This window comes from Ptiloglossa arizonensis, chromosome 6 (genome assembly GCF_051014685.1).
Source record: "Ptiloglossa arizonensis isolate GNS036 chromosome 6, iyPtiAriz1_principal, whole genome shotgun sequence".
Lineage (NCBI taxonomy): Eukaryota > Metazoa > Arthropoda > Insecta > Hymenoptera > Colletidae > Ptiloglossa > Ptiloglossa arizonensis.
In genome coordinates, this window is record NC_135053.1 from 6,329,762 (window position 1) to 6,352,412 (window position 22,651).

Sequence of the window (22,651 nt, forward strand, 5' to 3'; positions counted from 1 at the left end):
GGTTGTATTAGGTTGTTCGGAAAGTCATTTCGTTTTCCAAAATGGAGAATATGTAATTTAATAAAATGTTTATACACTCTAAAAAAATCGTGTTTCATTTTCACAAAAAGAAAATGAAATGACTTTCCGAACGACCCAATAATTTAAGTTTTTTAACTTAGTAGTGGAATTGTCGATCAATTTGTATATATATTTAAAACTTTTACGAATCTGAATATATTCAAATATTTTAGAACGTAAATATCGTTTGTTAGCCCGATATAATAGAACGTATTCTGTGAGAAAAAGAAAATTATTGTCTACTATTAAACGCATTCTTTGTTAGAAATTATATTCTAACATTCTTTCGAGGGAATGTTGAGATTTCTTAAAAGTTAAATTTGTAATACGGACATTAGAAATCTCAACATTTTATGAAGTTTGAAAACACGTGTATATACAATAATACGATGTAACTTGAATATTCCTTTGCATTAGCATAACTAACCACAATGTGGTTGGCAAGTGCAGTTAGTAACCTAACTATTATTGATTACAGTAACAGCCTAATAGTCTAATAGTTCTAGGACAACCGCAGACGTGTATAAAAGTGCAATCAACGAATATATTTTATAATTTCAATAGTTTCCAACAACTGTCGAATCGATAATTGACAACTTGTATGATATCCATACCGGAAACAATTGCCTAAAATTCTGTATATTAAATCCATTTGATTATTTATTGGATAATTTAACGCAATCCATGTTCTCATCACTGCTCACTGTGCAAAGATTGTGACTTCGATATTAGACATTGTATTTTTATCAAATTTAACGTATTTTTGATTAACATTGATTTTCTCTCGTAACAGTCTTTACATTCTTGAATATTTATTTTTCTAAATTCCTCTTTTGGAATTATTTTCTTCCGATACGTGACTGTACATGAACCTTCGTGGCTGAGTGTGCCACGGAATATTTTCGTTTTGTCTATTCGTAACGCAAAGTTGGTTATTATTGATGACAGCCGTTGCGACACGACGTGTTCATATCACTTCAAACTGCGACGTAACGTAGCTAAGTAGTAGGAATAACTGTGGGACAGCTAACGAGGCAGAAACCGCGATGGTTAGCGAGGCGTCACTGTATTTAAATTTCCCCTCCCATATGCAGACATGGCTAAATTAATACGATTATTGCTGGAACAGTGTTACTTTGCGAATTTAATTTGAACATTTTCCGTTTAAATTTTCCCAAGTGTCTAATTAACGAATATGTATTATACAAACGTTACAAGCACAAGCATAAGTAAGAAAGTTTTCGGACGAGTACGTAAATACACTCTCATGGGCTGGAGATACACCTAATATAAATTCCACAGAACATTTGTGAGCGATCGTTGAGACTAAAACTGACGAAACTTACTTTCGGAACAAAGGTAGAGCTTGTAGAACTGGTACTATTTAACGTGGTAAATATAACATGAAAAAGTATATGTATTTCTTCCCAGAATAAATTTTGGAAATTTTAGAATCGCGATTCATAAAAAAAGAAACGATCATAAATTTTGTTTCTATGTCGTTGTAGAGTCTAGAAAGACGAATTCAAAGAGGGTAGAAAAATGTACGATAGCGATATATTTTAATGGAGAAAAACCGGTTTCACAAAGATGAGAAAAATTTTCCAAATTCGATGCGCCACGCCTTCCCGTTGCACGATCGATTTCAGATTTTACACAGGTTATTATTCTTTCATCTGGTATCACAATACCAGGGGGTGTGACGAAAAAAGTTTTTCGTCAAGTGTAACTAAGGTCCACCCTAATGCGCATATATCTCGATGGCGTATTTTGGCTGTGGAAGTAGCTGGTGAGTGCAGCAGTTAGGCCGAGTCGGTATCACGACTTGGGAATCGTGCCATGCTTAAATTGGATTCTACTCTCGAAGGAGTAGCCGAGCTAACGTGGGTACGCGGTCGGCAAACGGAAGTCTCCTGGCACTTCCTCCGTCTTCCTCCGGCCGTCTGGAATTTCCAATTCTGTCTACTTCGAAGGAAGGAAGTCATCATATTTAGGACGGTTCTTGTATTAAATTCGGAATACACAGGGCTGCCGCATGTTGTGCTAAAAGGTGGTTTCAACATCGGTGATCGGTGAGTTGCAATATCCAGTGGTAGTTGAACAGCCCCGGTGTGAAAACGTAGAAACTAAATGCATTACTTTCGCGCGTGCAACATATAGTATCCGATAGTTAATGCCACCGAAGTTAGATTCGGTTTAATCGATCACTTGGAACTCCAATTAACTAGATTCACATTTTAATTGATTCGAGTACACAAGTTGACAAATATTTCACCGATACGAGTTACATTAAAATGTTCGTTTCCTCATTTTTGCGTTGATAATCGATAATTATTAAACATCAAAAAGAAGGTTTCCTAAAAAGTCACGATACAAATTATCACGATGGATAGTAAAAATTCTTTGACTCATTCATATAGTGAACAGTAAACAATTTCTACTTACACCGTGATAATACAATCTGTATAATTGTTAATTACTGTATGCTGCTTTTATCGCATATTTTCGATACTTATTTTATTAAAACACTGTTAAAATGAACAATTACAGAGGTTCACTCTGTCGTAATACTGTTATAATATTCTATTATTAAATTTGGAATATTTATAATCGAATATTTAAAGTTTACTATTTATGTACAATAGAAATTTCATATTTTGTGGAAATAATACTTTTGTTAGTTCGGTGATTACAAAAGGTGTGTATTTTCGTTACATTTATATATTTCATTTCAGAAAGTAATGATATTGTTTATAATTAAATTTATGAGCTTTAAAACTGTGTTTACTTTAAAATTTGTATTTTCTTAATCGGATCAGTTGGAAAATTAAACATTTCTTATTATAAAATTGACACGCAATTGAAAATAATCAAATAACTTGTACGGTAGCATTGTTATCCGCGTTATACGATATTTTAAGTATATTGCCAGAATAAGTAAACACGTCTTCTCGGTTACATTGCAGTCATAACGAAGTTTATTTCACAATTCTTCCATCAAAACTTCTTTTACGATCATGAAACGAGTCTCTAGTGGCAACACAGATATTACGACTACGTTTTCTTTTCTTTTTAAATCGAAAGCAATCTCAGTGGACAGGGAGCAAGATCGTGTTCCTTTATTATGTTCCGTTAAATTGCAGTGTCTTGTCTGGTTTTATTCTTCTCTTAGTTTATCAAGCTTTTATAAGTTGTTATAAGTAAAAATGGAAAACAAACAAGGCTTTTTTATTCGTATAAATTTGGATTACTAGATTCCGTTAAGTATGGACCAAAACTTCCAAGCAAATTTCGCTACTACGAAAATTACAATTTTATTAAAACTTTGCAGATTTGTAAGTAATAGATCTCAAGGGAAGTATCGGGTAATTTGTTTTTCTTATTTTTTACTTTTTACGGTGAAGACCTCCTTAAAAGTTAACGTGTTTTTTTCATTTCCTTTAATACCTTGAAAATTATATTAGATTCAGTAAAACTACTATTGTAAAAGTATAGCAGCTTTTTAACAACATCGTTGCACAATTTTATGTGCATAAAAATACATTCGTATTGTATTGTAGCTGTACAATGAAAACTTTGAACGTTTGTTTAAATAAAAGAAGAATAATAATACAAATTTTTGACAATTTTATTGGCACGATTTTTTTTATATTTACTATAGTTTTCAAAACGTACAGGTCTTTGGGGAACTATATATCTACAAACTGTTCAGGGCTGTTTTCACACCGAAGAACCAAAAAGTAGAAAAAATAAAAAGGTTTCTCAATACTTCTCTCGAAGCTTTTCACAAATACGTGAAGTTCAAACGATATCGTAATTTTTAAGATACGAAACAAGGTCTTCGGAACAAAACTTGTCTTGTCTATATGCTACTCGATTAAATTTTGGAACAAAACTTTGTACAAGACTCGGTAAGACCATGTAACTTCTATTTCTGATTTTCAAAACTTCTGCCCTCGGTGTGAGCGTGATTAAGACTTTTGGTATAACTTTAAGAGTTGATTAGTACAGGTGGAGTAAAGTTTCTCCAATAGTTGAAACCCACGATACTCCTTAGTGAGAATCGTGTCTACGAGAAAATGTTAACATTCGAGCTGATCAACGGTGGTGAGCGATAAAGCGTTCAGATTATCGCATATTGTGCAAGTATGGGTTAGGTGGAAATAATTTTCAAACGTTCGGTGACGTAACGTTGAACTGAGTAACCGTATAGGAACTCGAATAGTGAAATATGCTTTACATATATAAATCAAATTTTCAACTGCTCCGGGAGTAAGAAAATTTTATATTACAATATTCCATTAGTTATTTACCGAGTACGTAAATTCTGTTCTTATTACAGATGTTTTCAAAGGCTTCGTATATAAAAATTCGATATAAATATATCAGAATCGATCGATTTACATATCGAGAGAGTGTTTATTTATGTCCAAATTGAAGAAAACGCGAATTTACTTTAATAGTTTCAAGAGTTCAATTTAGTAAAATTCTAAGAACCTTCAACAATAACAATTACTTACCAGCAAGTAAAAAGGGTCATACGTGGGCAGAACTTGGGCATTTTTCCTTGGCGAAAAAATGCTAATCGCTGATTGGTGCGTTCTTTGGTCATCGAAATACCATGTGTATAAAGTGTAACAAAAAAAACCGACTTGACTTGATCAACAAACACCGGAACGAGATACGAAGCCTCAGTTGTTTCAAACATTTACATTAAAGATAATCGTATTTAAGTTCTTGCTAGAGCAAATAGTAATCTTCATCTTTCGTTAAGTAGTTCTAGAACAACTATTACTTCGCACCGCACGAATCGTGTGGTATGTTTGTTGTATGCGTGATACTCGAATGGTGTGTATAGTACACGTGATATTTGTACGATATTTTTTGTCAATTAAAAATTAGACTGGTATCAAACTTGATATAATTTACAGAGAGCGACAAGACTCCAAGACTTATCGATAAGTCTTGGATCGTGTGTATATTTTATAACGAATTTATATAGGAGCATCCATTTCAAACATAAACGTACGAATGGTATCGAAACAAATCTCGGTTCTTGTTATTGCCTCTACTTACGAGTAAATAAAATATGTTTGCAATGCAACCTTCTTCGAATTTCTCCACTTTTATCCGAAACATTTTTTACACCGTTAATAATTTGGACGATATTCGTAAGGCTCAATTACACCAGGATACTTCGTATATTAATGTTGAATTACTCTCGTATAATTTATAATTATTTTGGGTATGTTTATTTTAATTCGCTTTATACATTCATTTAATTTGATAATTCTCCATTTAAATTTGCGCCATTATGGTCCCTACCAGTGCGCGATGAAACGCATTGCCGCAGCTTGTTTACGCACCTAGTGTGTGTTATGCAACGCGTTGAGAAATTAAATTGCAGACACTCATTAGGAAGCGAGCGTTATTATTTACATTTTGCGAATTTTAAGTTAAATTTCACGGTACGCATGTTGAATGTTAAAATGTAGTGTTCATTTCTGCGCCTGTGGTCCTCAGAGACCGTTGAACATTCTGCTAATCAAAGCGATTCAGACCCAGAGAACCGATTAAAGTATTTAACGCGTACATACACGGATGGATTCACATAGTTTAAATAATGTCTGCATTAGTTCGGTATCTCGGGAAATGTATTTCGCGTAAATTTTAAAATTAAAACTAATATCATTGTCTCACACTTCGTCACACTTAAATTCAAATAATCACGCGACTCGTTGTCATCATTTACATTTTCATTATTTGGGATTTACCATTATGTTCTTTATATTTTTGCGAAGATAAATTAATTTCACACAAAAGTACATAATAAATATTTGTTATTGAACGTATAACATATGGTGTGCGAATCAAAATTGCAAATATTATTCAAGGGTATACGTTCAAATCGTCTCAAGGGTATGTTTGTTCAATTCCTTTTGTTACAAACATTTTGTTGAACATTTTCGATCGTTCTTTTTTTTAGTTTAAAGGACGTAACGGTTGCGTTATACATAAGAAACATGGATACCTTTGTCATGTTGTCAATAATGGACTTATAATTTCATTGTGATACTTACTTGTGAACAAATGTTTTTTTTGTATGTCAGAATTGTAGATGTTAAAAGTGAGAAGTTTGAACTAAATATTATACTAGTAATTGAATTGAAATGTATAGAATCATTGTGGATTAAAAATAAAATGCACCAATGTATATGGATTAAATTTTATATAAGTAATATACGTAGAAGTAAAATGTAAATTTTATATAAGTAATGTATGTAGAAATATTAAAAATTTTTCACTCAAGTAATATTTTCTTAAATTTTGTTTTAACCGCGGAAGGTTAAAAGTGCAAAATAAAGCAAAGCGATCGCAATCAAAACTTCAAGTTTTTGGTTTAAGAGGGTGAATTCTTTTTTGATAATTAATTCATGAAAAAATGTTTATCGTGTTCATATTAAAATTTTAAATAAAGACAGATATTGCAAGATAATTATGATATAATTATAATTTATTACAGTATACGAGTAATTGTAAATAATTTCGTTTCGAGACGAAGCAATGATTTCAAGCATACTTTTCAATTTTGTAAATACTATATAAAGAAGAAAAGAGAAGAGCACGTATTGTTAAGGTAACGCCATTTTCTCGTTCGAGTTGCGTATTTATATGCAGGTTGTAAGACACTACACTTAAAACATTAACTGCATTCGCTTTATGCAACAGCATATTCATTTGAAACGATAATTTCAATAAACGCTTTCAATGACGAGAATCATAAAATAAACAAATATTTCAGGAGTATCAAGCAGTAACTGTATGGTAAGATCAACATATATTAATGTAAATTTCTCGAGATTGAATAATCAGAACGGAAGATCTTAAATTTGTTCTTTTGTGTTACGTATGCCCTTAAATTCCTGTAAAAGAATGACCTAGGAAAAATAATCAATTTTGAATGTACTCTATACAAATTAGAATCGTTTCAAATTTTTCCTCATTGTTGTACTTCAATTCATAACTTCGAGTCGACACTATAAATACATCCAAACACTACGGAATGCTGATTGAAACAAACAAATTGAAAGAGGTTCATAAGCAAAGACGACTATGATTCCTATATCCATGATGGATTGATAAACATGTGCATTAATGAGCACGTAAAATCTAATTATTCCAATCGAACAATGCTACTTATCGATTTAGAAAATCATATTGACAATTTACTTTTCGTACAACCTTACCGTTAATTGTAACTCGCTGGATTCATTTTAAAAGTTGCTATTAAGTATTATTAACGACCATTCGTATCATACTTTACCAAAAATTTCAATTGATATTCATCTATGATTCCCTCGTGTTTCTACCTAGGGTAAAAACATTTTCGTCGTGCAATGCTTCTAAACGTCATACTACATTGTAAAAGAATGTTATTTTTTAAACGAAATAAAGGTAAGTAACTGAACCGGTGGATTTATCTGCTCTTTGACATCGACAGATAGTAGTCGAGAGGAATTTCCTTGATCTTGTCGTCAATCGGGAAGAAAATGTTTTTCGAAATATTGAAGATGGACATGTTTCTAAACGTAAAAGAAAATGCCCGTTATAGCATATTCGTATGTATATATATATATATATATATATATATACATACGTATTCCGATATTATATTCACCAATTAAAAAGCAGCCAGGACAGGGAAGACCCGACGCCGCGTTCGGTGTCACTGAAATTAATGAAACGGAAAATTGCTCCCCTGTGCCAAATGTGTCAGTAGAGGTGCGTGGACACGTGTCTCGTATTTTATTCCGAACGTCAACGCGAAAAATTCGCGTGAACCTCCGCACTGATTACGAGTCTTTCCAATTTGACCTCGGTGTTCCGTTGGCGATGTAAAAATTTCACGTAGGTACATGCTCTCGTTCAATATACGGGTCAGCCGACTCGACGGGTCGTCGACATTCCGGAACATTAATTTCAGAAGTGTTTCTATTCACACCCCTGTATGGGTTCATTGGCCCGTAAGGGCTTTTTTCAAAGGGCGCTGGCTGCCTTGTACGAGGTGGAAAACCTCTTTGAAACTCGCACCGGGCCCCCGTTTAATATTAATAGTAGCATTTGCGGCTCCGTATGAACGACATTTAACTAACGAGGACGCTTCGATTCGGTCACTGTACTCGTTTACGTTTTTCCTCTTATTTTTCCTTACTATCCGTCCGTTCCTTTTCCTCCGCTCGCGTGGCATTACCACTTGCACGTTTCAACTGACTCTCGAAGAGTGCTCGTCAGAAGTAATATAAAACAAGACACGAGTTAAGATCAGAGGTAAGATACTCGCAGCCTTTCCGTGATAGTCCATTTCTTTTCAAGCCTTGGTTCGGTGGTACCGTTTGAACCAAAAGAAGTTTTAAGTGAACTTGTGGATCTTCTATAGGAAAGTTTCGTAATTGAATTTCACGATAGAGGAATTAAAGTACACAGGTGTTATTAACATTTTGGATACGGTGGTGCTTAGCGAAAAACAGATGGCCAGGTGCACCGATCAATTGATACGCTGCAGGGAGATGTTTTTATAAGTAGGAACATAATAATAATTAGTTCGTTTTATAACGTCTACGGTAATTTTTGCTTTCAAGTGAGAGCAGTTACAATGGATTCAGCTAATGAAATACCCACTTCCCTCCGATATTTATGTTCATTTAACACGAGCGACCTATCGACTCTCAGGCTCGGTTCGAACTAAAAATTGTTACTCACTCTGCTCGCAAGCGAATTGGCAATTCTGGTTTTGTAATTTCAAACTGAAAACTACAAGCTTGTGTACTTCAATTCTTTGTACAATAGACTCTATTAAATAACACAAATTTGATGAATTTTTATCGATTCCAAAGGACCGTACCAAGGGAATTAATTAAGAATTCCGATTGTTCCATTATTCGTGATTCTTTTATATATTTATATAACTTGTGATTGGCAACCTCGGGCGAAAGTGTACAAAATAAAAATGAACTTTTCATCGAGAACTCTTTAACCACTTGCCGTATTATTTAACTTGAAATCCGAGCCCAACCGATAGCAAACGACGCGACAAAGTGATGCACGAGAACAGTTGCGATACGAGTCGAAATGCGAAATACATACTACACTATTTTTTAGTATACATGGCCCGATCTTCATTTCACGAATCAGGCTCGCGATGTTCGCGTTTCCCCCGCATTTGATTCCACAAATCTGATACTCATATTTGGTCTAAAATTGCAATTACAAGTCAGACTCGTCAAAGTACGTCCAGGAGTTGAAAATTTATTCATAATACTTCCGTAAATGTATAGTGCGAAATACGTACATTTTAATTTAACATTCAAGGTTGGCATACCGATAAACGTACGGCATTGTTTCGAAGGTTCGGTTATCGAGCACGTGTAATGCGAGTCGTGCTCGTTGTTGCTCTATCTTTCTCTCGGTTGTAATTATTCTCGGTATATTCCACTCACTTTTCTCGTTGAACGGTACACGCAAAGTTTGACATCAGCCCGAGTTAAAAATCGCTATTTATCTCGTTTTCAGGGAAACTGGGGCTTTCGATTTTGTCATTCGAAAGCGGAAATTACTGTATTTTCCCTAAAATGTACATCACCTGCGAGATATATGACGTTAATGGAGATAAAATTGTTCATTTGTACGAATCGACAATTTTGAATTTTTACTGGACTGTTTTATCTCTTAAATTTTTTTATTTGGAAAAAAAAGTAAAAAAAAAAAAAGCTGCCTCTTAAATTTTACCGTGTAATAACATATTTAAAGGAGAAACGGATCGATAATTTGAAAATTAAATTATATGGAATATTATATAATACATACGTAAACGTATTAATAGCAAATTATTAATCGCATTTAGTGCAATTTAAGTGTTACATGAAATTCGATAACATTGTCGGTACATATTTATATAAAAATTAATGAAGATGTATTTGATTTTAGTCAATACTTGATGAAAACGAACTGTAATCGAAATCATTAATACGTTATCTTTTCAATGGCTAAGTATTTACTTGGTTTTCCTGTTTTGACAAACTTATAGAACATTAATACTACACTGCAATGATGTTCCAGTGATTTTAAAATACGCTAAAAAGCAATTTAATCCTTTAAACAGTGAATGTACTGATAACAATGCATTCCATTTTATTATGACGTAGTATTGTTGTAAAATGTTACTACTTTTACTTTAATTTTTTATGTTACTGCTAGTGCTCGTACTAACGAACACATACGTGTACAATAAGAAAGAGGGGTATGCGAATACGCCATTTTATTTGAAGAAAAAAAGTGAACAACGTGGGAGTAAAAACAAAAACTTTAGAAATGAGAATAAACGATTCTCAACAACACAACGGATTTGTTGAGAATGTGTGTATTTTTATATTTCATTTTATTATTCTTACAAGAGAGGTCAAAGGTAACGAACGTGTTTACACTTCGCTCCGGATAATTGTTACGATTTTTCAAACAGTTTACTGAACTCTGTTCTAAGTAAATTTTTACATTGTGTATTTTGATCAAATTTTGTGAATCCAGTTTCTCATAATTATGTGGAAAAAGCAGTGTTACGTGATTAATTGCAAACCCAGGGATCTGTAATAAGTGTGGCATAGCTTTTCATCCAGTTGTCTTTGGAGAATTGGTCATCCACACTTTGGTGGATCATCTTTCGTGAACTGTGATACCAATATTCGTCATTCCCCTAGTACATCTCACAAGGGACATCACTTAAGTATAAATATGTGATTTTAACGAAACTTACGTATAATATAGTTCTTAGAAGTATATTTGACACGTATCTTTTTTATCTGCTATTATACATATCCAGATCATGAAATCAGCCCTCAAAATTGGGGGAGAAAAACACACTTTCCTCGACCATTCGAAAATGACGAGACCTAAAAAAAAGTTGTTTGAACAAAAATCGCGTACTTTTGAATAATGAAGCTACGCTTCCAACCCGTTTTGCAAAATATAAATTTGTTTAAACAATATGTGAAAAAATGTCCATTTCTTATACTTTTTTATACAATTCGTTGTTTCGCATCTTTATAAATTTGCGAATATAAACTATAGACCGATATAGAAAATACGTATATTTAAAAATTTCGATTCGATCCTTTCGATAAAAGTTAGCGTTGGTACAATAAAATCAGCTTCGATACGGAACGTGAATTTTTGGAACGTATGCGAACAGTTGTAAACATATATATGATATAGTAGCTGTTTATATTATGGGTACTGTGGCGTGTATGGGAGGTGTCGCCATAACTTTGTACCATACGCTAAAGAATATATTGCCAGAGAAAAGGGTAGAAAATATTTTTAATTCGGATCAATGTGAATTCCATTTAGAAATTCACTCCTGTAGGACATTCTATTGGAAAGGAGAGAAAGATATAGAAACATTAATACAATCGAAATCTGTAATGATCCATAGTTACACGATACATCAGACTGTATCAGCCGATGGCAATTTACTTTCGTTCGCCATTATTTATTATTTTAAAAGAAACAAGTAGAACACCGAGACCTCGTGTACAGTAAATCATATTCAGAACACCTAACGTAATGGTTGCTGCTTCTATATCAGGAAAATCGACCAAAGAACACCTGAAAATGTGGCTGGAACAAGTCAAATTTACTCAGAATCATTTTGTGCTAAACTGTTTGAATTTAAATCTTTGATCTTAGGCTTCTTAAATTTTAATAATACACAAGAAGAAAATCTATTACTTTTTTTTACCACTAGTACGGTTTATCGATCGGGAAGGTACATCTAGAATTTTCGCAACATCCTTTACACACTCAATAGTTTCGTTTTCCGTTCCCGAATTGTAAAGGCGTTTGTCGTTTTCTGTCTCAGTTTTTGCAAATGTTCTCTTTGCTATGAGTGAGCAATTGAGTGACTTGATCCGTGCGAGTGAGAGGACCAGAGACTGTAAATATTAAAGGAGTGTGCAGCTATTTCCGAAATCCACTTATTTATCACCTATTCTGCTTGGAAGTTTATACTATCCAGAAATGTGACGATTGCTAACTTTCAAGAATTTCAGCAACGGTTGAACATCACCGATGAACACGAGGAATTATAACTAAAAATGTCATCTGTCCGGATTCCTCGTCAAGGAAGTCGGACACGCAAGCCGAGCAACAAGATGGAGTAGCCAAATGGCGTACGAATGATCGTCGAGGTGGTCAGCTGGCTGCATTCAGGTAGCGTGACACAACTACAATCCATCTTTGAGTCGTAAGTACTCCAGGGAGAATCTACGACTTCTCTTGAAGATGACCACTGTCTCCTTGGAGATACGACGAGTCAGTCACGAGTCTTCAGATTCGACACCAGGGAGCAAGATCGACCGAGGAAGAACACGAATAGACACTTACATCAATGGACCGTGAACTACGCTTTCTTGTATACCTTGCATTACCTATAGACTACATTATTTGTGAATATTCATCCACATAATTTCTTATCAAATAATCGAGCTACAGCACAGTGTCTCGATTATTCAATCCTCGGCAGAACCGGACGTTCTTTGTATATCGAGGAAGAAATTTAAATACAAAGGACCGGTTTGCATCACAGAGGACAGTATGTCATAGCAAAGAGAACATTTGCAAAAACTGAGACAGGAAACGACTCGCCTTCGAAATTCGGGAACGGGAAACGAAACTATTAAGTGTGCAAAGGATGTTGCGAAAATTGTAGATGTACCATCCCGATCGATAAACCGTACTAGTAATAAAAAAAAGGTAATAAATTTTCCTCTTGTGTATTATTCAAATGTAAGAAGCCTAAGATCAAAGATATTCAATTTAAATTCAAACAGTTTAGACAAGTTCTTGCGTGCGCGAACTTTCAATCGATGATTACTCTTACAGAAACATGACCGTGCGATAGTATTACAGATGAAGAATGCGGTCTAGAAGATTATCAAATTTATAAACGCGATAGAAATGGAGTTATGAATTGTTGTCGAAGTGGTGGTGGTGTGTTAATGTTAGCATATTTAGTCGTCGTGTTTCTCTGTCCGTTACATGTGTTGAACAAGTTTTTGTAGAAGTTCGTAGTGGTTTAAACCTTATGATTGTCGACTCAGTGTATATAACTCCGGGCAGTAACCTCTTGTACGAAATTCACGGTCGGACGGCCATGGTTGTTTGTTTGTTTTACCCACAGGGCACTGACCTAATTCTAGCAGGGAATTCTCACTTTCCAAATACATCATGGTACAATGACGATGTAGATAATCTAATTCATTCGTGCAGTCTCAATTTTTCGATGCATAAACAAATGCTTTTATTGTACTCTGGTACCTTTTTTTAGCGGCACTGCAGTACAGTCTGGATCCTTTAGCTTTACTGCTAACGTTTGATGTTTAATGACTTTCAAATTTACACATCGTGGTTACAGGGAAAGTTTTTTTCTTTTCTCTTTCATTGATATTGAAAAACGAAAGATAAAAAAAGGAGAGACTCGAACCTCAAATGTTGGGAATTAGATGTTACTTTCGAAAATACTTGGAAATAATTGATTATAAACGTAAACGATTCCGATAATTCAGATTCAGACACAAGTGAAATTTTATGTAACTTTAAATGTACAATCGATAAACTGAATTCAGAATGTAAAAGTTTTTTTTGCAACCTACTTTTCTGCGTGTGTTCTTATTTCTTTCATTGTTTGTATATATTTATATTGTCAACGAATATTTTTATATCGATGTAGTTACATTTCTTTTTAAATATTTAGAGTTATCTAAAATTCTATATCGGTCCTAGCTTAATCACGCGTCGATCACATGCATTTCGCCCTATCTTCTGTTTCGTTTCGTTGGTCGGAGTATAGTAGACTACAATAATATTTTATCCCGTGTTTGAATCTCATCGCGCGCAGGATTCTTTTTATTTTCTCTTTTAAAGAAAATCATGATCGTATCTGCTAAACTACTTTCTTTAATCAATATGTATATATCTAGATCAACTCTCAGAATGTGATAACATGATAACCTTATCGGTTAGGAATGTTATAGCATCTTACACGATACGACTAACTGTATAAATCGTACAAGTTTGCGAGCAACTAAATTTGATCTCTTCTAGTATCACCTTTTTGCGAAATTGGGATAATAGATTAACTTCTATAATTTTGTAAAAGATTTCATTTCCCTTTCTTTTACTTTATGTTATTTCATTCTCATGCGATACATTCTTACTTTCTTATATTAATTGTATCCAAAGAAGAAACAAAATCGTTCGTAAAATAATAATAATAATAATATAATATCAAAATAATTTAATAATATCAATAATAATAATATATCTAACAATACAAGTTGATCTAAATATACCAAGTTTTTAATTTTGAAGCTTTCTACGTTTAGAAGACGATCGCATTAATCTTTGCACTTCCTTTTACAAACTCGATCGTAAGTTTCTATTCTCCACATTTCAGGTTATAAACATAAATAATGTGAACAATCGTCGCGCACAGTTAAAAACAGGGAAATAAATTTATCATGAGGAATCACGATTTCAATAAAAAGGAAACAACTGCTCCGAAGTATACTCTTCGTTCTCATTCACGAAAAACATTAGCGAATAATGTCATATTGAATTGAACCCTGAGTAGGCCTTTGTTTCATCATTTATTTTCATCTTCTCTGTTCATCAGATAAGCTTGCACACAGTAAGCACGGACAATGCTCATAAATTTTTTCTTGCTGTGGCAGACTCGGCTTCCGTTTCGTTTCCATTGTCTCAGAATATAGTTGAGCGAGAAGCGAGGATGCAGAGAATCGATCGACCGGACCATTGTTTCGCCTCAGTGTCGATATCAATCGCGGGGGACGTTAATTATAACGGCATTAAAAGGCTTTTCAAAGGGGTAAAACGATTTCCAGAAAGTAGGAAATTGCAGCAAAAACAATGGAAGATGGAACGAATGAAAAAGGAGCGGGTCTTGTTTTCGGTGATAGCGTAGGGTTACGGGATTGGGGTAAGACGCCAGGCGAGAGAGGAGAAACGCTAGAGACATTTCGTTCTTCGACGTATACACGCCGACAGCAAAGAAACGATTTCGAATTGTGAAAGCGGTAAAACAAGACATTAGCTTTATGGAGTGGAATGAAAAGGAGGAGGACGGGTAACCGCGAATCTGGACCTTCTCCAAACCTACAGGAACTCCTGCTCGTACTCGTCGTTGTTAAATCCATTCGTTCAAAACCAAGATTTTAAAGTCGAGAACAAACTGCCGTGAACTGGGATGCAGCGAATTTTGTGGGTCTCGGTGCTCAGACGTTTGTTATCAAGGTTTCGGAACTTTCGAAAAGGTATGTGACTTTATCTTGATACAAATTTTCTTGAAATAAATTTGAACAAAGGATAATAAAATAAATGATATGTATTTTCATCGCGTTGATCGTTTTGAATTTATTCGACGAATTAGGAGTTCCGTTCAGTGGAGTAATCTTTTATCTCCACTTTGAAGAAAACTTTCGGAAGTTTCTATCCAGATCTTTATAAAAAACATTCGAAGTTTCGGATAATATGTAAGGCTGTATTTCCTCGTTTGTGATTACGAGGATGAAAAAGGATGTAAATTCTCTCTTGAGGTAGAGAGAGATCGGTTACAAAGGTAATGTGGGTGGAAGAAACGTTTTAAGATTTATTATTTTAATATAAGAGAATAAGCAAACGAAAAAGAATACGCCTGTACTCTACGGATATAATTCACGTGTGATATGTATATGATAATCTAACGTTTACATGTTATACGTTAGTATGGATTCCGTTTTGATTTGACACCTTTAATAACAAGGAGGATGTATGGGTATATATGAGTTGATCCAGTTCGAACAATTCGGAGATACATCAGTTTATTATTTTACACGCTGCTACGCCCTTTTAATCTCTTCAGGAGATTGTATTGTATAGAGTTAACCAAAACTCCAATTGATATCGATTCCATGACGTCTATCAATTTCATGACGATGTGGTCGTGTTGTAGCATTGAAAGTTTTAATTACGAATATTTATTCATAATTGTAATTTGATAATACGAATAAAATATTGTTTATTTGACAAAACAAAGCATCCTTATTTCGAACGAATTTATTGTAAATAGCATCCACATTTTGATTTGTTTTTTTTTTTTTTTTTGGGTTCTTCTTAGGAAACCAGTTAGTTTTAAGATTGTACACGAATTATGTTGTGTAAAATACAATAAAAACGTCAATATTTTCTTAATAAACATAATGTAATTGATACACTTAATAAAGTAATGTAACTAATTGGAGTTATTGTAAATCCAATAAACAATAAACAATGAACGGAAAATTTTCAGCATGTTTCTTTTATTAATGAAAATAAAGAAAGTAACGAATAATGAAAAATTAATTAGACCAATCTTAAAGAATACACACATAGGTTCTTTTTATTTAATGGATAGAGGATAAAATATTGTCATCCTTTGTCCTTTATTCGAAATTCTTATCTGAATAAAAATTTTGCACATCTCTGCTTTCAGAATATTCGGCACTTTATTCTGTCCGTTATATTTCCTCCTTTTCCGTTTATTTTTATCTCTCCCTTTATTCTTGTTTCTTTATCTCCCATGACGAGATGTATATTTTATTGCATGTAAAAGTAAACCTAGAACGTCGCTCAACGTCGTTGATATATGTATGTAACAGAATAACGTCCTTTACATTTTACAGTTTGACGTTTGTCTCTTTATTTTGTTCTAAACTCTTCGTTAATTTCGTTTCAAAGGAGTACAGTTGTTTGATGTTGCTATATATTCGTAAAATATCGTCGTTGTGCAGATCGTTAACTAATAATTTCGCTTGAAACGAAACAACTGACTCACATGTTTCTCGAAATACATCTCACGTAGATTCGATTGATCATAATTTATTGTTCCGTTCCACACTGGATTCTGTTTTTAATTCAGTAGGTATTTTGTAGTGAATTTGGATATAAATTAAATCATTTTTTTAGTTTAAAGAGAATTCGATTTATGACCATTTCTTATCAAATAATGTGTCTTAAATGCCAAAGAAATATTACAAAGCATACAGTTCAGAACATAACGTGGAATAAAAATTAATTTTGACATAAAATGGTCTTTATTTTCAAAATTAAAATAGTACTTATTTCCAAATACAAAATATTATATATTCACATATTTAACACATTTACGGTTATAGTATAACTAATTTCAGTTCACGTATGAATTATGTTATAAACTAGAATAAATAATTATCAGCGAGTAAAAAAACGTAGAATCTGTTATTGTTGTAGTACACTTAAATGTACTATACATTTATTCATAAAAGCTGCAAGAAATATGTCCAATAAAAATAGTTGATAAGTCTTCTTACTGTTTAGTCAACGTACACTTTTACCAGAACTGATAATTTTTGTCTTAGAAATATATTTATGGGCAATAGTTGTCTATGCAGTTTCCGAATATCTTTTTCATTTTCAATTGATTTGTTCGATGCACTTGAATAAGCATTTTCAAGTATCTAGGAAAAAACGTGGAATGAAATTCGTTCATGCGATGTCCTTTTCAATATGTGTGTCATTGATTAGTTTCTAATGTGACCCAATACTTGCTCGAATGAAGATACAAAATTTAAGTACATTAGAAGTATGTCTTAATTGAAATTATTTATCAAATCTCTTATATTGTAATGAAATTAATGAATTTATATAGTCTAAAAATCTAAACGAATAATTTAATGTAATTCTTTGCTCAAAACACCAACTTATATTTGAAAATCAATGATTTATTACAATTAATGAATAAGTGACTAATTGGTTTTGCATGCTTTAGAAATTAAAAATTATTTCCCAAATTCCAAGTCGACCGAAAAACGTTTTAATTTATATAAAATATTTTTTATTCTATTTACGAAAGATTTAAGAAGTATAACAATACCCAACTATAAATAGACAATTCAGTGGATACATTTACATGTGCATTTCGAATTGTTTTAACAATAAGTCTATTTGTAAGTAGACATTTGACATTGTGCAAATAATGCTTCGATCAATTTTCTTAATATGTATGTATTATATTTAGAACTGTGATCCCTTTTACGATAAAAAAAGAGAACACAAAAATAAGAATTGATCGAGTGAAAGTTAATTTCGATTGCATTTCTTTACCTATTTTATATTACAAGAGATGGTAAAATGATCGGACTTGTAATAAAAATAGGAAATACAAGACTATCACTACTGTAACATACGGTAATGCCCGCTTTCAAGTGACAAAATTTGGGTTGATAATACATTTGAAAGCGGAATAGGTAGCGGTTGTTATCTCGAGTTGAAACCCAACCTTGCGTGTACCGTCCGACGAAGAAAGTAAATGACGTACCCTGAGAGAGAATGAGATAAAGTCTCGCATTTCGTGCACTCGCGTGGTTAAAACTTTAAAGCGATACTAGACATGTATCGGTGTGTTGACTACTAATGTAAAACAAAATTTGTATACTTTTTAGTATATTATTATGAACGCAACATAGTTCAGGTTAATTTTTAATTGTATCTCGTCCATATTATTTCTGAACAAGTTTCTACTACGTATTAAGAGAAAGTATATTATCTTAAGGGAAACACTTTATACAATTGTTTACGTAAAAAAGTTAATTAATTATCGAAATTTCGTGGTGTTCCATATTACGTACTGTTCTATATTGCATTGTCTACCTTATATATGAATTATTTCACATAACATCGATACTACTCTATAGAGTTGACGAAGTGACACTTGTTGTGTGGCTCATCTTGTAGACGAAAATGGTATTGAATGTTGAAAAGTAAATCGATATATTGAAAAATATAACGAGGAACGCATTTAATAACAAAAAATGAAAGTTTCGACAAGGAGGAAAGCAATCTGTAACAACGTTAGTATATTTTTGTGACATTCATTGTAGTAAACTAAGAAAATTTGCGAAGCTGCATTAGCAAAAATATAGTCAGATTTTTGTCAACAATCGCGCAGTAAACATAACGTGCGTTTCACTATTCATTATTAACTACATACCTATTATTTACTACCTATTAATTTATTATTTATTATCCCGTAAAAAACGATCGTAAAGTTTTGTAGATGTCCATAACAGTTATGGAGAATTGAAATGATCTCATAACTGTTATAAGCAGGGAAGTTCTCATATATATTGATTTCGGTCCAGGTTCTAATATTGGTTCCATAACTTTATACAACAGTTCTATATTAGTTCTATAACTGTTCCCTATCGGTTTTATATCGATTCTTGTTGGGTTCCATATGGGTACCATCATGAATTTTTTATAGGTGAATCTGTTCAATGTGTATGGTGCGTAAACACATAGTATTTGTGCGGTATGTCTGATGTACGTATTATATTTTATGGTGTGTGGTAACTTGGATAATTTGTCACACAAAGGTGTTACTGCATCGAAATCTTCGACGGTTAAACGCATTTAGAACTAGTTAAAATACCTAGTAAAATAAATTCTGCATCAAAATAGAAACATTGTAAATTTAACAGTTCCACACATCAATCAACGATCATAAATCAAGAGACCCCGCGACCACCCAAATATTTATTTTCGATATTTTCCGTTTTTATCTTAATTGTCTCAGACGCATTTACTTTTCTCTGTTCTTTCTTTAAAAGAATCTATACTGCTTTTAACTCAACGTATGTACTACGCAATTAGAAGCTATTGTAGTATTGTAAATATTCGTGTACTTTAAAAGTTTCTGAATTTAGGGGTATTCATTTTTTTTTTTTTTTTTTTGATAGAAGAATTCATAAAAATGAATTTCTTTTGTTTCATTTTTTATAAATATATAACGTGTGAAATATGTACGTTAAATATTATACTGAAACTCGAAATATGAACAAAATTAAACTGAATTATTGCAAATGTTACAGTCACTATTTTTTTCCGCCCGTCCACCTTACCCCAAGAAAAAAGATGGATGCACTTTTTTAGAACTTTGTATTGATATGAAAATAGTATTACTAGTAGACGGAAAGAAGTAGCGTCGTAATGTTTTTTTTCTCAATAATATCGATCAATTCTCATGAAACCGAACAGTGTGCTAAATAAAGACGTAATACATGTTTTGATGTCCATTTCCACACCTTGAAAAAATTGTCAAGTATATAACACGTTATGAGTGTTTGTATACTTATATCTTATTTGTATTATTATAACAAATATATAAACTCTATTAAGTTTTACTTTCAAAAAAGAATATCCGTGTCAGTACAATGACCATAAAATGGCAATTGGAAGACAATAATATTTCCTGCAGAAAAACTTTATTAAAACTTCTACTGTTAAGAAGGCACGTCGAAAAATGATATGTAATTGAATGGTAAGAATTCAAGCTAATATTGTACTCATTTTGGGAATTTCTTCCTATATAGTTACTTTGGTCATCATGCAAAAATGCAACGTTTGAAACAAATATTAAATATTCAATGTACAATAAATTCAAGGTTGAGGTTCTTTAAATACCTGCAATATCGGAATTTCGTGTTTGTTTATTGGGATTTTAAATGTATCCCAAATGATTAAATTATATAAAAGAGGTCTACCACCCTTGATAAATAAGTTGTTTGACCGTGAATGTACAGGCTGAATACTTCAAGATAATGATCCAAAACATTGAAACCCGCTTTGCTGTGAGTGGAAGCTTCAGTCGTCTCGTGCCAATCCAATTAAAAATGTATGAAATGTCCTGCTTTTTTATGAAGCAGAAGGTTCTATTCACAAAAAGCTATTGTCATCGTATTATCTTCCTTTCAAAGCCGTACTACTTTTGTTAGCAACACTTCTTTCTATTATTTAATATAACGAAGATATTAAGGTAACCTGCTTCTAGTAGACCACACCTATATATTCTATTTCTTTTTCTTTTAGCGAGAAATGGTATTCTCTATACTTTCTCCAATTATGGTTTTTAATTAATTTCAAATGTATTTTTACAAATTACCATGTTATAGCTTACTTCGATCTGTGGTTTCAGATTATAAACTGCATAATTTTTGTACGCTGTGCGGAAATTGAACTTTTTTTTCTGGAAAATATAAAAAAATATAGTTCCAAGTAATAGATAATTGGAAATGTCGTAATATCGCATATAAAAAGCATTGAAACAACACTTGTACAAATTTTTCTATGTTACATTTTTAAGAATCGAAATGATCTCAAGGTCCTCTTGCGAAGTGATACACCAATGGAGTCTTTCTCATTACTTAAAACAATTCTAAAAATCTTCATTTGTTTCGAGTGTTCATTGTGTTTGGCAAATGTTTAATAATATTTTTGGTTGTAAATACGATTGCATCATCACGACGACGTACCTGCACACTGCATTATCTGCCAACGAATTTTTAACTGCTAAAAAATATGTATTTACTTACCAGATCTCAGATCCTGTGAACTCTTTTTATTCCCTAAAATTAGAAATTATGTTAATTGTTGTCATTTCCAAAAAATTGAAAACATTTAGAAAACTGTGACCGATCAAGTGAATGCTGCAACGGATGAAAATTTTCAGCCTTGTTTCAAGAAATGAGAAATACTCGTATATCTCCATCAATGATAATTTCCCAAGGAGACTATTTTGAAGATGATTACTTTGATTAAAAAAATGCAACATAGAGAAACTTTTGTTGATATAGTCTTATTACATTTAGAACTAACTCAATTCTAGACCTTCAGTTTCTTTCTATATGCATATTCAATCGTCGAATTTATTTTAATCATTGTATTGTTCGTATTAGTTCATTTTAGACTTGAACTCTTGTTTGTTCAATAAACTTCATAAGATTTATAAAATCAATTAAAGGCAGGTTCCTGAGATATTGCAGAGTATCCAGGAATAACCAATTGGGATTCAAATTCTCTTATTTCTCCTTTTTCACTAGTTTGTTTAAACATGATTAAATTTTCGATTAACGAAATCTAATTTGATAAAATTACGTATAATAACAGGGTAAACTTGAAAATATTCAATTTTCTGTTTGTTGGCTTTCAATTCGGTATTTACGAGTATGTAATTGCTATTGATACGTTTAAATTAAACAATCTGTGAGAGAGATATTATATAAGTGCTGCCCTCTTATAAATTGCATTAGTGCTTCAACTATGAAACTTAAAATTATCGAACTTTGAACTATTTGCTCTAAGAGCGGTAATTTTACGACTTTTTAAACTTCATATCGTTTTTATGTTTCGCAATTTATTACACGTATGTGTAATATGTATACAGGTCTCTTATTATCTCAAACATTATAATCTTAACTTCAAAGAAATCTAAAAGTAATATAAATTAGTTTCGAAGCTTTCTTTTAAGATCCTTTTTAAAAACGTTATCCACATTGACGTCTTTTTGCGGAGCGAAGTAACAAACAAAAGAATTAATTTCGTTTATATTTTTCATTACGTAAGAAAGTAAAAAAAAAATAAAGTTTCAATCGCATTTGAAATCACTTTTCGTGAAAGAATAGGATTTCTG

At 32.6% G+C, this 22,651-nt stretch overlaps 1 protein-coding gene across 1 annotated transcript in view; it reads right to left on the reverse strand.

The window, feature by feature from the left end:
- The window catches only part of Nachralpha4 (nicotinic acetylcholine receptor alpha4), a 387,449-nt gene that overhangs the window by 34,084 nt on the left and 330,714 nt on the right, over positions 1-22,651 (reverse strand). The window lies entirely within an intron of this gene.